We start from the raw sequence: 17878 nt of genomic DNA, 5'->3' as shown, positions 1-17878 counted from the left end.
ACACTAGGAAAAATATAAAGCAACCGCCCATATGGACCCGCTTGAAGACTATCAAACTCATATGCTTCTCCTCCTTTTGTCAGTAAGGACCAATAAGGTTTGAAGACATAGAGCAACTACTCGTTCCCATGAGGAGTTGGTGAAGCAGCTGGGTCGTCGGTGTTGTTTGGCGGTGCAGACGAACTTGGTGCAGTGTCGATTCGCGCTGAAGGTGGTGAAGTAGCATCGTCTTCATCATCGATGACACGTGCATTTACGGTTGCAGCAGAGGAGGAGAACTCAGAGTCTTCAAGAGACGGAGTGCACCGCAGCACAGTCCTTCTTGGAGGTGTTGAGTCAAACTTGAAGCATTCAGAGAAGCCATCATCTTGAAGATCATCTTCAGAGCACATAAGCGTCAGCCCTTTCCATGTACGCCGACAGGTTTCATGGGCGACAAAGGCATTTTTGGTGGCAAGGTTGCAAATCCTATTGACATCCACCAAGAGGCTTTTCATTTGGCGCTTCAGCCAGTCATGATGCCTATCCTGTTTCTGATGAAGGGCAACCAGAAGCTCTCGGTCATTGAGAACACGAGATCGCTTCTTGGGCCGATGTGCAATGGTGCTTTCGCTGGCTTCAGTGAGGGCACGATGAGGTGCACATGTAGTACCAGCCAGAGGATAAACATGAGTGATGCTTGAACTCCTTCAATGTTTTGAGAGAAGCTTTGATTCTCAGCATTTTCAAGACTAAGGGGCTCCTTGGTAGGCTCTGGATAGATGGCTTCAACTGACATATCAACCTCAGGCAGAAAAATCAGATGATTGCGAGTAGAGGGCTGATAGTTGATAGCAGAGTGAAGCTTGATCAGACGCATAATCCATGTAGCGTAGAAGTTCAAGCCAAAGAGATCAGATCCTGATGCAGCAAGTTGGCGGATGAAGAAGTCTTGTGCATTGAAGCTTTTGCCGTGAAGAATATGAAAGACCAAAGTCTTCATTGCACCGTCAAGCTTTGCATGTGGAGAATGTCCTTTGATGGGCCAGAGAGTTCGCCTTATAATGTGATAGATGGTGCGTGGTAGATACTCAAGGTCTTCAACAAAGAACTCCTTAGGATATTCAGCATCGGGAGGCAAAGGCTTCATCATGCTAAGCATCTGACTCATGTTGGGTTCAGGCTTGTGAAAGATGCTTTCCATAGCAGCATTGTGGAGCTGACAACCAGGTTCATAAAGATCAGCTGGAGTGGGCAGGCCTGTGAGCTCAATGACATCGAAGGATTTGGCTTCATGATGAACATTGCCTGTCATCCACTCAAGGACCCAAGTCTTTGGATCCCTGTTGTAGCCACGAATATGAAGAGTGGCATAGAATTGTAGCAGCAATTCTTCGTTCCAGTGCTCCTTGTCAGTGACAAACTGCAGCAAACCAGATTCTCTGAAGCAATCCAGCACTTCTTCCAAACAGGGCAGACCAGTTATGGCTTCAGTGTCAAGACGCATATGTGGAAAAATGCGACCTTGACATTATAAGATGCATGAGTAATAACTGCGGTGCTGATAGCTCCAGAACCGATCAGAAGATATTCTTGCCTTAGAGTAGGGGTTCTTGGCGCTATCAAAGAAGGTGTTGTGTGCTTTGAAGCCATTGATATTGAATGATTCGGGTGCAGATGCAGTGCCTAGAAACCTAGGCAGCCTTGGCATTGGCTTCTGAACTTGAGGCTTGTGCTCGACGTGATAGTCAAATTGGGGACCAGCAGCAGGTGGAGGAACAAGAAGAGGCCATTTGACAGTGATAAGCTGGCCATAGTTGTATGCTTTCTCTATTGTGTGGGGCCTTGGTGGCCGAACAGGAGCAGTGGCATCAATAGAGGCGTCAGGCTGCACATCTCTTGCAGGTGCATCATTGGCTTCATTAGCTTCTGGCACAGTTTTTGGTGCAGGCTCCACATTTGCTTCAGCCATGACTATGTCATTGGCTTCAATGGTGTTAGTGGTGGCAGCCTCAAGATTCTCAACCTCCACTTGATGAGCTGGAGGGTCAGGCACAGACACGTTCACTTCAGGAACAACTTCTTCAGTGATGGGGGGAGTAGGGACACGTTCTTCTGCTTGTTTTTCTTCGGCTGATGCAGCCGGATTGTCTTCAGCAACTTTAGCTTCAGACTCAGAGACATTCATAGTAGGAGAGGCTTCTGGGAACACTTGACGTGCAACAGATTGGTGGTGCACTTCTCCTTCTGGAACGCTTGAAAGAGGGACTTAGGGCCTTGGTCCTTTGCGAAGCCTGCGTAACGCTGGCGACGCCTGTGGAGATGGAGTTGGCTGGGCCTCAAAGTCATCTTCTTCTTCTTGCACTGGTGGTGTGACTTGTTGTTGGGGAGTACTCGGGGTGTCTTGTTGTTGTGGGTGATCAGCCCATGATGCATCCTGAGCAATTGGCAAAAGAGGACGACCAATGCTGATGAGTTCGCTGTTCGTGAGAATAGGCGATGATACCAAGTTGTGCTCGATCTGAGGAAGAACTACATCATCTTCAACACTGTCATGGTGACCAATGTCTTCAGCAGTGGTGGGGTCAACTGCTGGAATGTCTTCAGCTTCAGGAGCCTCTGTGGAAGCAGGCTCATGAACTATCATCCTTCGTTCTTGATGCGAAGAGTCAGGACGAGCAACCGAGATGGGTTCGACAACAAGGGGCTCTGTGGGAGCAGCCCGATCTTTCTTGGTTTTGCGCTTCTTCTTGGAGGGAGCGACATCAGAAGCTTCAGGATTTTTCCTCTTTCTGGCTTCAGCCTCGGCAACCTTTGTCTTCTTCAGTTCTGAAGCGGTTGACTTGACCTTCGGCTTTGAGCCGGTCATGCTGTTTGGGAAGACAATGCGTGGCTCTTCCCGCCTTGAAGGTGCAGATTGGTCAGTCGATGTCTGCTTCTTCTTCTTCTTGGCAGCCATTCTGGGGTCGATGCCAGGACGACCAAGAGCCTTGCGCTTCTCAGCCTCATTGTAGTCTTGCACGCACTTGTCAGCCAGACTCTTCATGCGCTCACGAGAACCTTTAGCTTCTTCTCGTTTCTTGAGAAAAGTTTCCTTGAGTTCGTGCACCATAACTTTGAAGTTTTTGACATCTTGCACACTGAGCTTTGCCATGTGCTACTTGAACTGAGCTTTCTCATAGTCAATTTTGTGCTTCAGTTCAACTATGCGCTGAGCTAGAGCGAGCTCAGAAGCAATGGCGCCATTGAAAGAGACGCTGAGGCCAATGGGAAGTTGCAGATCTTCAAAGCTGAGATTTGGGGTGTCAAACCACTCATCAATGAAGTTGTGGATGATTGCCACATCAAAGAGAGGCAAATCATTGAAGATTTCTGCTTCTTCCCTGCTCTTAATCAGTTGCTCAAGAGCATAATCTGCAAGATCTTCATCACTTGACAGATCAATGTGCTCGTCTCGCAGAATGGCAGCAGGGGTCAAAGCCTGATCAGTATTCTTGACGTTTTTCTTTTTCATCTCTGTCTTCTTGGAGATACGTGATAGATCTTCAGACTGCACACTGTCTTCAGGAGGTGCAGTAGCCAGTGGCTTCACACGTGAAGCTTTTGGAGCAGCAGCTGATTTTGAAGCTTTAGCCTTCTTTTGCTTCTGCGGCTTTAGAGTAGGAGCTGGGGCTTCATCAGAGTCGGCATCATCATCAGAATGATCCACTTTGGCACCTTGAACAAAAATGTGGGTGATGAGGCCATCAAGGTTGTAGAAGGGTCCGATGATATTGGGTTCTGCATCGCGTGTGCCGTCAGCCCGGGGTGCAGAAGGACCAGGGTTGAAGTCTAGTCCCAATGACTTCTTGTTTTCCTTGGCCGATGCCTTTGCATGCTGGAAGTTGCGCTTGAAGAGATTATCGTCACGACACCAGAGCAGTGATGATGGGTCGACATTGTCAGGCTGTGGTCCACGGACCATACAGGGATGGAAACCCTGGGCAATGGCTTCAGCTCTGGTCTTGGGTGGAAGGCTTCGAAAGAGAATGTCACCCCAGGGACTCTTGATGGCATTCTTCTCAGCATACTCCTGGGTCACAAACTTGTATTTGAACCATTGTTCGACCCAATATCTTCGAATCCATTGGGTTCGTGTGTTGCGCTGATTGTAATCCTCATCTGGATCTGTCTTGTACAGCTCTGAGAGGTCATCAGGCAAATCTCTTGATGTTCCCCCACGACGCTGTCTGCCACCCTTCCTTGCTGATTTCTCTGTAGCCATGATCTTCAAACTGAATGGCTTCAACACGTTCAAAGGCTTCAAAGGCTTCCGCTTGCTGGACAAACAGGAACTGGCTTCGGGAGAGTTAATGTGATGCTGTAAGAATTCTGAAAACGAATGCAGACTATGAGAACCAAGGGATTCTACCACGGACATGTACCTGTGACAGCATTAGAGATGCGAGGGAAGGGGAAGAGGTCATATGCATTCTCAGAAGATTTTGAAGATAAATTAGTTTGAAGACATTGACCTCATGATGCGAGGACATTCACTTATATGTTGACAGTTGGTTCCAGATTTGTATGAATCCACGAATAAGTACAAGTGAGGAATCTAACTAGATGTGAAGCTTAAGTGAATATACTAGGCAGTATGAGATGCAGACAGGATAGATCTAACATTGTGTAGGCAAAAACCTATTTTGGTAAACAGGATGAATCTTTGAGGATAAAAAACATGCTAAAAAGAGAGTTTTATTTACCACACGATGAACTGCTAGATGGGAAGAGTTGGAGACCGAGCAGTTCAATCCACCGTGCCCTAACTTGGCGATGGAGGACACCTACGGCGACGGCGGAGAGGACGATGTCCGCGGCCGGCGTGAAGACGGCGTCGGTGAGGTTGCGGCAGCTAAGCGCTTCGTCGCTGGCGTCGTCGAAAGCTAGTGGTGGCGCTATGGTTTTGACGAGGTGGAGAGGTGGAAGAAGGTTTTCTTGAGCGCAGGAGACATGTATTTATAAGGAAGTGTGCGGCACAGCGCAATTACGCAGGTGCCCCTGGCGGTTCACATCTAAGGGACACGTGGAAAGCATGCAACATACTCGGAGTTGTCCCACGTTCCCACATCCACTCGAACTGTCGGATGGTCGTTCCGGCTTCTCCGGATTTCAGGCTATAAGGATAGAGCATTTAAAATAGACTTAATGTTTGTCTCTGTATCTTCTGCTGACAAGGACGCAGAGAAGACATTCGACAGTTTCAATAGAATGCATATGATTTGGACAGATAGAGTTTGAGATAGAAAGCATAGAGAGGTTAGGGTCCGATCACATTCACTTAGTTCAAAAGATTCAACAAGGAAGACATAGCTATAAGTGAATGCTGTAGAGGACAGAACACTAATATGAATATTAGAAGACAATCAAATCAACATAGTGAAGATAATCATGAAGACAAGTTGAAATTGAAGACAAACCAACTGTGAAGACATATCAAATGTAACGCCATGAGTGAAACACTTCAAATAGAAAATTTTGGTGGTGGCGTTACCCACCGTATAGGAAGTATTAGACCCAGACACGGCGCACAATTATCGTGGCGCTCCGAAGTCAAATTCCACATTAATGTATTCACACTCAGAATGTAAGTCTTCATTGATTGAAGATATACTTTACTTCGTGTGTTGCACATCTATGTCATCAACATGCATAAGTGTTAGGATGTGTGCCTGATCACAGGACATTTGAGGATTCCAAGATATTTAGCTCACATCGTAACTTGCAAAACCTTTTCTCATCCAAGGGCTTTGTGAAGATATCTGCCAGTTGCTCTTCAGTGTTGACGTGAATGATATCAATATCTTCCTTCATGACATGATCTCTGAGAAAGTGATGACGAATTTCAATGTGCTTTGTCTTCGAGTGCTGAACTGGGTTGTTGGCAATCTTTATGGCGCTTTCATTGTCACAGAAGAGAGGTACTTGTTTCAGATTGATGCCATAGTCCTTGAGAGTTTGCTTCATCCATAGAAGCTGAGCGCAGCAAGATCCAGCAGCAATGTATTCAGATTCAGCAGTGGAGGGAGATACGCAGTTCTGCTTCTTTGAAGACCAACAGACAAGTGACCGTCCCAGAAAGTGACATGTGCCTGATGTAGACTTGCGATTCACCTTGTCACCAGCATAATCAGCATCCGAGAATCCAACCAGATCAAATTCTGAGCCCTTTGGATACCATAATCCTAATGTTGGGGTGCAAGCCAAATATCGAAGAATTCGCTTCACAGCTAAGTGATGCGATTTCTTTGGTGCCGCTTGGAATAGAGCACACATGCAAACACTAAGCATAATATCTGGCCTGGATGCACATAGGTAAAGTAAAGAACCAATCATGGAGCGGTATACCTTTTGATCAAACTCTTTACCATTGTCGTCGGGACCCAGATGATGTTTGGCTGGCATTGGCGTCGTGTAACTTTTGCAATCTTGCATTCCGAACTTCTTCAGGCAATCTTTGAGGTATTTTTCTTGAGATATGAAGATGTCATTCCTTTGCTGACGAATTTGAAGACCAAGGAAGAACTTCAGCTCACCCATCATGGACATCTGATATTGCTCTTGCATCATGTGTCCAAAACTCATCACTATATTTCTGGTTGGTGTAGTCGAAGATAATATCGTCGACATAGATTTCGCACACAAATAGTTCACCATCATATGTCTTCATGAAGAGTGTGGGATCGAGGAATCCAGGTTTGAAGCCTTTCCTCTTCAGGAAGTCTTTGATCGTATCATACCAGGCGCGAGGAGCTTGTTTGAGGACATACAGTGCTTTGTTTAGCTTGTACTCCATATCAGGATGTTTTGGATCTTCAAAGCCAGGTGGTTGTGCAACGTATACTTCTTCTTCAATCTTGCCATTGAGAAATGCACTCTTCACATCCATTTGATATAGCAAGATGTTGTGATGATTTGCATAGGCTATAGTATCCGAATAGCTTCAAGCCTAGCCACAAGAGCAAATGTTTCATCGAAGTCAATCCCTTCAACTTGAGTATATCCTTAAGCGACGAGTCATGCTTTGTTTCTGACGACTTGACCATGCTCATCTTGCTTGTTTCGATATATCCATTTTGTGCCTATTATGTTATGCTTGCGAGGGTCAGGATGCTTGACAAGTTCCCAAACATTGTTCAGCTTGAACTGTTGAAGCTCCTCTTGCATAGCTTGAATCCATTCAGGTTCCATAAAGGCTTCAGCAACTTTCTTGGGTTCTGATATTGACACAAAAGAAAAGTGCCCATAGAAATTTGCTAACTGTGTTGCTCTTGAGCGAGTAAGTGGACCTGGTGCATTGATTGTATCAATTATCTTCTCAATATGTACTTCGCTTGCAACACGAGGATGAACTGGACGAAGATTTTGCTCTTGCTGATCATTATCAACATTTGAAGGATTGTCTTCAGGCTGAGCATTGTCTTCAGGTTGGTTAGGTGCAGAAATGAGAAGTTCCTCTTCAGGTTGTGCTTCAGAAGGCATGATTTCACCAGTTCCCATTAGCTTGATAGATTCACTAGGTGGAGCTTCGTCTAGTGTACTTGGCAGGAGCTCTCTTTGTGAACCATTGGTTTCATCAAACCATACGTCCACAGTTTCAACGATTTTGTAGATATAGAGGTTGAATACTCTGTAAGAGTGCGAGTCCTTTCCATAACTGAGCATGAAACCTTCGTGAGCTTTAGGTGCAAATTTTGATTTGTGATGTGGATCCTTGATCCAGCACCTAGCTCCAAATACTCTGAAGTAACTGACATTTGGCTTCTTGCCAGTGAGGAGCTCATAGGATGTTTTATTCAGAAGCTTATGGATGTAAACATGGTTGATAACATGACATGCTGTATCAATAGCTTCATGCCAGAACTTTCTTGGTGTCTTGTATTCATCGAGCATTGTTCGAGCCATCTCAATGAGGGTTCTGTTCTTGTGCTCCACGATGCCATTTTGCTGAGGTGTGTACGGAGAAGAGAACTCATGAGTGATTCCCATTGTATCCAGATAAAGATCAAGTCCGGTGTTCTTGAACTCAGTGCCGTTGTCACTTCTGATATGCTTGATCTTGACGCCATAATTGTTCATGGCACGGTTGGCGAAGCATCTGAAGACATCTTGCACTTCAGTCTTGTAGAGAATTATGTGCACCCATGTATATCTTGAGTAATCATCAACAATGACGAAGCCATAGAGACAAGCAGTTGTTGTGAGGGTAGAGTAGTGAGTAGGGCCAAATAAGTCCAGGTGTAGCAGCTCGAAGGGTTGAGATGTCGTCATGATTGTCTTCGAGGGATGCTTTGCCCTAGTCATCTTTCCAGCTTCGCAGGCACCGCACAAATGATCCTTCTTGAACTTGACGCCCTCGATGCCTATGACATGCTTCTTCTTGGGGAGTGTGTGTAAGTTCCTAATGCCAGCATGCCCCAGCCTCCGATGCCATAGCCAGCACTCTGAAGCTTTTGCAAGAAGACACACGGCAAGCTGTGGACCTGCTGAGAAATCTACCATGTACAGATCATCTTTCCGGTACCCTTCAAAGACTAGAGATTTGTCAGATTCCATAAGTACAAGGCAACGATATTTTCCAAATATCACAATCATGTTCAAGTCACAAAGCATTGAGTCAGACATTAAGTTGAAACCAAGGGATTCAACAAGCATCACTTTATCCATGTGCTGATCCTTTGATATTGCAACTCTACCTAGACCCAATACCTTGCTTTTACCAGTGTCAGCAAATGTGAAGTGACTTTTATCAGATGGACGTAAAGTTGAGTCCATAAGAAGACTTCGATCACCAGTCATGTGATTAGTGCATCCGCTATCCATAATCCATTTTGAAGCACGAGGTGTCATACCCTACAGTACAGTTAGGGGGATAGGCTTCACCAAGAGCATTGTGAAGCATAAACATTTGACGGGCAAGAGGATTATTGAAGCTTAGATCAAGATTAGGACTGATAGGATGAATGGCAAACGATTCAGGAACAAAATACATAGTGAGGCCATTTGGGCATTTGATCTTGCGCCCTACAAGATGTTTTAGGTCCCCAGCAATAGCATCAGACGCCTTTAATTTTAGGCTGGAGACCTTTCCCTGCAAGAGAAAGTTAATTCTTCTTAACCACCCACATCTTCAGGGGTGGCTTAGAAGCAATGAGTCTAAGTGCATCATCTTAGAACTTCGGCTTTGGAGCCCTAGCAAATAGCCTTGCAGGAAATGAATGATACTCATATGAATAAGCAGAAAAGTTCTTGGTTCTATGAACATAGCGGTTTGAAGAACACGCTCATATTCATAAGTCTGAGTATGGTTTCCCTGCAAAACATTGGCGTTAGGGTGACTCAGGTGAGTCCTTTGTCTGTTTGAAGCCTTTGGACCATATGAAGCCTTAGGTCTGGGGTTTGTCTTCTTCCCAGGTGGTGTCATGATGACATTCACTGGAAGATTCTTAAGACAGCTTTTGGGAACCCAGATCTTCTTCATAGGTGGCCCATTCCTGCAGTTAGTACTGATATATCTGGCAAACACTTCACCATTATGATTCTTGAACAATTTATAGTTTGCATCAAAGGATTCATCAATGACAACATGGTTAGCACAGGTAAAGCCAGATAAGGTGGATGTGTCCACTGAAGGTCCCTTTGCAGCAACCCATGTGGTTTTGGGGTACTGCTCAGGCTTCTAGTAGGAACCATCAACATTCATTTTCCTCTCGAACCAAACACCCTCTTTCCTAGGGTTTCGGTTCAGGATCTATTTTTTGAGGACATCGCACAATGTCTGATGCCCCTTCAGACTTTTGTACATCCCTGTTTCAAGCAATGTCTTCAACCTAGCAGTTTCATCAGCAATAGTAGTGGTATCCTCAGCAGAGGGGTTAGTTACCACATAAGTAGTTGAAGACAATGTAACAGTAGCAGCAGTAGAACATTCAGCAACAGAGGTAGCGTTATCACGCTCAAGGCATTTTAGACATGGTGGTTCAAATCCATCCTGAGCGGGACTGATCTGTTGAGCGCGAAGTGACTCATTCTATTTTTGAAGATCTTCATGAGCCGCTCTCAATTTCTCAAGCTCTTGCTTCCTTTGAAGATAATCATAGGAGAGCTTTTCATGAGTGGTTGAGAGCGTTTCATGACGACTTTCAAGTTCTTGGTACTTAGCATGAAGATTTTTTCTGTCTTCAACTATGGACTGTGAACGGGTCATTTTCGCGTCCAACAGGTCATCGCTTTTGTCTAACAGTTTTTGAGTATGTTCCATAGCCTTTTGTTGTTCAGTTGCAATTTTAGCAAGTGTTTTGTAGCTGGGTTTGGATTCACAATCAGAGTCATCTTCACTAGATGTTTGAAAGTAAGCATCGCGTGATTTTACCTTGGCACCACGTGCCATGAAGCAGTAGGTGGGAGTAGAGTCGTCCTGGTCATTAGATTCAGCGTTGGTGTGGAAGTCATTGTCTTCATTGTTGAAGATGGACTTGGCAACATAGGCTGTAGCAAGAGCCAGACTTGCAACGCCAGGGTCGGACTCCTCCTCAGACTCCACCTCCGCCTCCTCAGAAGCAGACTCCTCCTCTGAATCCATCTCCTTGCCAACAAAATCACGAGCCTTGCCAGATGAGCTCTTCTTGTGAGATGAAGACTTGGATGAGGACTTGGAAGAAGACTTTGAAGACTTCTTCTTCTTGTCATCAGAATCATATGCCTTGCTCTTCTTCTTCTTCTTCTCATTATCCCACAGTGGACACTCAGAGATATAGTGTCCAGGTTTCTTGCACTTGTTCCATGTTCTCTTCTTGTAGTCACGAGTGGAAGCTTCATCATTTCTTGAGCTGGATCGTGAAGACTTTCTGAAGCCCTTCTTCTTAGTGAACTTCTGGAACTTCTTCACAAGCATAGCAAGTTCCTTTCCAATGTCTTCAGGATCATCAGAACTATAGTCAGATTCTTCTTCAGATGAGGAAACAGCTTTTGACTTCAAAGCGCGAGTTCGGCCATAGTTGGGACCATAGATATCTCTTTTCTCGGATAGCTGGAACTCATGTGTGTTGAGCCTCTCAAGTATATCAGACAGATCGAGTGTCTTGAAGTTAGGACGTTCTTGTTCATGAGGGCAAGGGTGTCAAAGGAGCTGTCAAGTGATCTCAGTAGTGTCTTGACGATTTCATGCTTGGTAATCTCAGTGGCGCCGAGAGCACGAAGCTCATTTGTGATGTCGGTGAGGCGATCAAACGTGAGATGGGAATTTTCATTGTCGTTTCTCTTGAAGCGGTTGAAGAGGTTACGAAGAACACTGATCCTTTGATCTCTCTGGGTTGAGACGCCTTCGTTGACCTTGGAAAACCAGTCCCAGACTAGCTTCGACGTTTCCAGAGCACTCACGCGGCCATACTGTCCTTTGGTCAGATGACCACAGATGATGTTCTTGACAGTAGAGTCCAGTTGAATGAACTTCTTGACATCAGCAGGGGTGACACCTTCACCAGTCTTGGGAACGCCATGTTGACGACATACGAGAGGTCGACATCAATGGCTTCAAGATGCATGCGCATCTTATTCTTCCAGTAGGGATATTCAGTTCCATCGAAGACGGGGCAAGCAGCGGAGACTTTGATTATCCCTGCAGTCGACATAGCTAAAACCCCAGATGGTTAAACCGAATCACACAGAACAAGGGAGTACCTTGCTCTGATACCAATTGAAAGTGCTAGTTATCGACTAGGGGGGGTGAATAGGCGATTTTTAGGAAAGTCTTCAAAACATGGAAGTTTCGAAGACAAACTATAGAAATGACCCTATTACTATGCAACGGAAGATGAACTACTCTAAGCAAACCATAGTCAAGTATGCAAGGTGGGAATACGAAGACTAATAGCAGCTAGGTAGTGAGGATCAGGATGGAAGATGGTATGAAGCCAAACAACAATAGTAGTCAAACAGTGAAGACAAATAGGTAAGGCAAACATGCAATAACTTCACGAAGACAAACTCTAAGTAAAGAGAGGGAGAGGATAGAACCAGTCACTTGTTGAGGACACAGGATTTGTTGGACCAGTTCCAGTTGCTGTGACAACTGTACGTCTGGTTAGGGAGGCTGAGATTCAACTCAGAAGACCACGTCTTCACCTTATTCCCCTTGAGCTAAGGACACCCAGTCCTCGCCCAATTACTCTGGTAGGTCTTCAAGGTAGACTTCCAAACCTTCACAGACTTCGTTCACCGGTGATCCACAATTACTCTTGGATGCTCAGAACGCGACGCCTAACCGGCTGGATGATTCACAGTCCTCAAGTGTAATAAGTCTTTAGGTCACACAGACAGAAAGACTTCAGTGATGCCTAACACTCTTTGGCTCTGGGTGTTTGGGCTTTGTCCTCGCAAGGATTTCTCTCTCTCAAAGGCTTCGAGGTGGGTTGCTCTCAATACGACAAAAGCCGTGCACTAACTCTGAGCAGCCACCAATTTATGGTGTAGGGGGTGGGCTATTTATAGCCACTAGGCAACCCGACTTGATATGTCCGAAATGACCCTGGGTCACTAAGGAACTGACACGTGTTCCAACGGTCAGATTTCAAACACACGCGACAACTTTACTTGGGCTACAAGAAAAGCTGACTCATCCAGCTCTGGATAAGATTTTCTCTCATTGTCTTCGCTCGAAGACATAGGATTTGGGTTGAGCATCACTTCAGTCACTCTGACTTTGTTCACTTGGACCCCACTTAACAGTACGGTGGTTCCTATGACTCAACAAAGAAGAAAAGGAAACAACAAAACTACTAAGTCTTCGCACTCCATAGTCTTCACTCAATGTCTTCTCATGTCATAGTCTTCAATGTGAATATCTTCATATACCACCATTGTCTTCAATGTCTTCATACATTTTTAGGAGTCGTCTCGGGTAGGTAAACCGAATCAATGAGGGTCTACTACCTGTTTTATCCTGCAATTCTCACAAACACATTAGTCCCTCAACCAGGTTTGTCGTCAATACTCCAAAACCAACTAGGGGTGGCACTAGATGCACTTACACCAATGCTGATGCAGCTTGAGCTGTTGGAGTTGCTTCAGTAGATGGTGGCACTTGTGGACTCGCACCAAAGATGGCATCAAGCCCAAGAGAGCAGCTGGGTGGCATAAAATTACCATCGTATTCTCCAGCTCCAGGGGTGCTCGACTCCAACACAGGGTCAGGTACTGCAACAAACACCAAAAGTAACACACAAAAATGGAAAAAATGCATCAAGTAAACATGAAGTGGACATTGTATTTGCTAATGTCAGAACATTAACTTGAGTTATCATGGCTTAAACAGGCAAGTTATCAACAGAAGAAAGTGAAGTTACCAACCTGTGGCCGCATGATTCTGGGCATCATTCTCTTGACCTCCAGCTGTAGCCATATCAATAGGCATATTGACTAGGGTACCTCCCACAACTTCTTCAATGACACGAACGACTACAGCGGAAAAAGATTGAACACATCGTCAACATAAATCATCATTACATACAAGAAAAAAAAGTTGATAGGAGACAGAAATACCTTCACCTTCATCATGCCCTACATTGGCAATGACTTCATTTTCACATTCAACAGCCTCAGCCGCGCTAGCGATATCTTCAACAACAACAGTAATAGTTGCCGCTGCAGTAAGCTGATCTACTTGGTCATTAGAAACACTAGCTGATGTCGCCGCAACAACATCAGATGCGACCTTGCTAGCTGCTGCTGCTTTATCAGTCGGAGATGTCATCGTGGGAGATTCATCAAGATGGATAACTTCTGTTGTCTTCGATGATGTTGCCTGCGACAATGTTGCCCTTAGTCGTGGAGAGGATCTGGTCTTGGCGAATTTCACCTTTTTCACAGCGGATTTATCTTTTGAACGACTGAAATATGGGTACACAAGAGTAGTAGTGAGATTACACATGTTGTTAAACCTAAGTTACCACATGTTACAAACAAAAAAAGATGTCACATACTTCTGGTGTAACTAACATCCAGGGAAAAATTACAAAGTTATCAAGGACTATAGAAATATAAAGTTATCAAATGATATGAACAAAAAAACCAGCAATTTGTTTTGTATAACTACAAACAAGAAAGGTATGTAAACACCTTTTTCCTAATACACTTGGTGAACCCTTAGTAGCAGCAACTTGTTTCATAGGTGCACTGCATGAAAAAAAATAACCAAATGTTACAAGCACAAACAGTTATCAAGATTGGTAACTCTAAATTATCAGGGGGGGAATATTTGAGTTGTCAATGTTCATCAAAATAAGTTATCATACAAAAAGAACAAAAAAACCATCGTGTTGGTAGGTGCAAAACATAACTATAGTTTCAGTGCATATGAAAATACTATAGAAAAACAGAAAACAACTACTGGACATAAACGAAAGTAAGAATGTGAATACATTTTTACCGGTGCAATCTCTGAATCCTTAGCAGCAGCAGATTGTTTGCTAGGTGCCCTGCAAGGGAAACATGAGCAAGTTAATTATCAACATGAAATTACCCAAACTACCATGCTCAAACAACTAGATTTACCATGTTGTATCAGGCACAACATTAATAAAAAAGACCATAAAAAACATTCACCTGCATGGGCCCTCCTTCCGCATGGTGGATAGTGGGACGGCGACACCAGTTCCCTTTTCAGCCACACGTATACCAAGCTCCTGGACCACAACTTTCTTCACAGCTAAATGAATTTCAGCTGCTGACAGTGCAATTGGTGAAGACAGCCTTTGCGATGGGCTAGGAGGCACAACTGGTGAAGTTGGACGGAGCGACACAGTTGGTGAAGCTGAACGGGGGGTGATGGTAGCCTCAGTTTCTTGCGCCTCTGATAAGCCAATTTTTTCAGAAGCTGAGAACCACACCGCTTGACAAAAGATTCAATGGCCACCTCAGCTTGCGTGTCTGTCAGACCCTGCTGGCTAAGCCCTCCATCACCTGATCCGACTGATGCTGCATGAGAGGTGCCAGTGAGCAAGATCTGAGACTCATTGAGGTTCTCATCGACAGGGCGGACAGGCATGTCTTCAACATCTGGTCCTATGTCCTCATGAGCTTTGAAAGTTGCATCATCTAGATGTGTGATGTCATCATCAGCTGGACCGCTGCCCATATCTACATTCGCGGTACCACTGCCTGAAGAAACAAAAGGATTGTTACAGAAATGATGAACAACTCGATAATCCATATCATCAAAATCGTTATCATCATCGGAGTCAGCATCAGACTCAGCATCATTGCCTCCCTGGTACTCATCATCACTGTCAGAATTTTCAGCAACATTCTTTCCAGGGCTTTCTGGCCGCCTGCCTTGTGATGAGCGGGTGGTCCTTGCCGTCATACGGGCAGCAGAAGAAAGAACATTCAATCCAGCGTCTAGCTGACGAGATCCATCTGAATGGCCCTCATCTACAAAGCGGTAAATGATTGCACAAGATTGCCTAGAATGCCAGCCATGGCGGACGTGAATCGAGCAACTATCTGAGTTGATTTGGCAAATTTCTATTCAACAGAAAAAATGCAAAAAAAATAAAAATAAATAGTAAGTTATCACCAAAATGCAACAAAAGTTATCATGAGTTCACAAAAAGCACACACATGAACAATACCAAACAAATGTGTGGTGTCGTTGCAGTAAACACATGAATGTATTCATGATCTAACAAACATTCAGTCACCATGAAAATGAAGATCAATATACGAGAAAGCTAAAATAGCATAGTTAGATATCAACAAAAAACTTAAGTAATCTAAGGCTTTAGAAAAAATAATCGTCACAGGAATGCAACCAAAGTTATCATGATATCAAGTTATCACAGGAATGCAACAAAGTTATCAAGGCATTACAATAAGAATTATCACATGGTTGGAACATAATTATTATCCTTTATAGATGATATGACACATTGGAAACAAACAAGTTAGTAAAGAGTGTCAAGTTGACATCAAAAGAGGGTCACCATATTGAGTGCAACAAATAAGTTATCAGCCTATGAAAAAACGTAGAATAGCAAAAAAATGAGGTTACATGCATGCTCACCTCCTGACTGCGGCTTGGGGCAGTATGAACACGCATAAACTTGTCAAGACCTTCCAGACCACCAAACAGACAGAAATTCATGCCAAACTCAGGCTTTAACTGGAAAAAAAATGTAGTGACAAGTCAGATAAGTAACAACAAAAAACAATGAAAAGAAAATGCAGTTGCAAAGCAGTGTGTGAACTGAAAAACATAGTTATAGATTACCGGTAGTTTCCCGAAAGAAACTTTGTCAGCCTGAACATCCTTGTTGAGGACAAGAGTTATCAGCTTCTTTGTCCAGACATTGATGGGAAAAGGACCGTCAGGCAATACGATGCCGAGTCCAGAAAGATCAATCGCATGAATGTACAGTAGCTGATAAGAAAAATAGAAGCGTCATGGTAAACATGAACAAAAATAAGACACAAAATGACAAAAAATGACAAATGACAAAAGAGAAGGTAAGAGGAAAGCATCATCACTTACATTGTAGAAGAGAAGGCAACCCCTGGTAGGCTTGCGTTTCAACACCGCCTTGTGTAGTTCATCAGCAATGAATTTGGACCAATTGAGATTTTTAATACCATCGATGTCAGGATGCAAGTTGAAAACAAAAAGAAATTGAAGTTCACCGAATGGACCACGAAAAACTATGAAAGTTACCACACTGACATACAGTAAATTTATCAGGCACACAAGAAAGAAAATGACAGAATTACATAAAAACTTACCAGCACAGCATACCATCTGGGGCTAACTTTGTTGGAGGTGGTTGGGGCAATGATTGTATTCCCCGCAAGCAAAATCCACATACGCTTGAAAGTATCATCAGCATTTTAAGAACCATTTATGAGATCAACAAGATTAGTCATTTTAGGGGCATATCCAAGCTCACCAAACAACTCAAGCCCTAACTGAATATTAGCTTCAGTAGGGAGCTTGTAAGGGACATCCTTCCCTCCACGCGACACGCCCATAACACGATGCACGTATTCCTCATTAACCGAAAGCCTGCCTCGCCCTGGTACGACCACCTCACGGGAATTGGGGTCTTACAGATCAGCAAGCCACACACTGAGATTGTTGAATAGATGGTTACATTGGATATTCCGAAGGCTTGTGAAATCCATATCCCCTTGCTCCCAAGCAAACACGGGGTCCCGGTTTACCAATAGGGTTCAAAGGCCAGCTCTTCCGTGAGTACTTATTGGTCTTGGTCCTGGCTGGGTTGCCAGGATAATTCAACACTCCCGATCCTATCAGTAGGACACAATGATTGGTAGGAACTAAGCCCCCGTCGTAGATCTGGCCTTCGGTCGTGAATGTGAATGTCCTTCCACAGCTCATGCCACAGATCAGAGGGAACCCACCGGCTATCAGTCTGACGATTAGCCCTGTGTCATCTGGATGTACATGAAAAATAGCGGCCCATTCTCAGCCTGTCCTCTGGTGCTTGGTTCCACTGGCATTCGGTAGTGAGGGACGGGGCACTGAGCCTCACACCAAAACGCTGTGCGCTGTCAATGATGAAATACGGTCTACCAAACTCCATGTCAAAGTTGTGCTCGTACCCGAAGGACACGTTGTAGAGAGCATTAAAAGTCTTGAAGACTCAAGGGACGGCCAAAGAAAAAATCAAACCGATATGCTTTATAGATTTTGGTCATGAGATCCATGCCGGTGACAATCGCGTGGGCCACGCACGTATCTGAGAAAATGAAAGAGCAAGACAAGCATTAACTAGGAGAGCTCATAAATGTACACGGGAGAGCGAGAAATCTTTCTGGATAAGGTACCGAGGACACTAGGAAGATTAGG

The sequence above is a fragment of the Triticum dicoccoides genome, chromosome 7A (assembly GCF_002162155.2).
Source record: "Triticum dicoccoides isolate Atlit2015 ecotype Zavitan chromosome 7A, WEW_v2.0, whole genome shotgun sequence".
NCBI classification, from domain to species: Eukaryota; Viridiplantae; Streptophyta; class Magnoliopsida; order Poales; family Poaceae; genus Triticum; species Triticum dicoccoides.
This window is presented reverse-complemented; position numbering follows the sequence as displayed.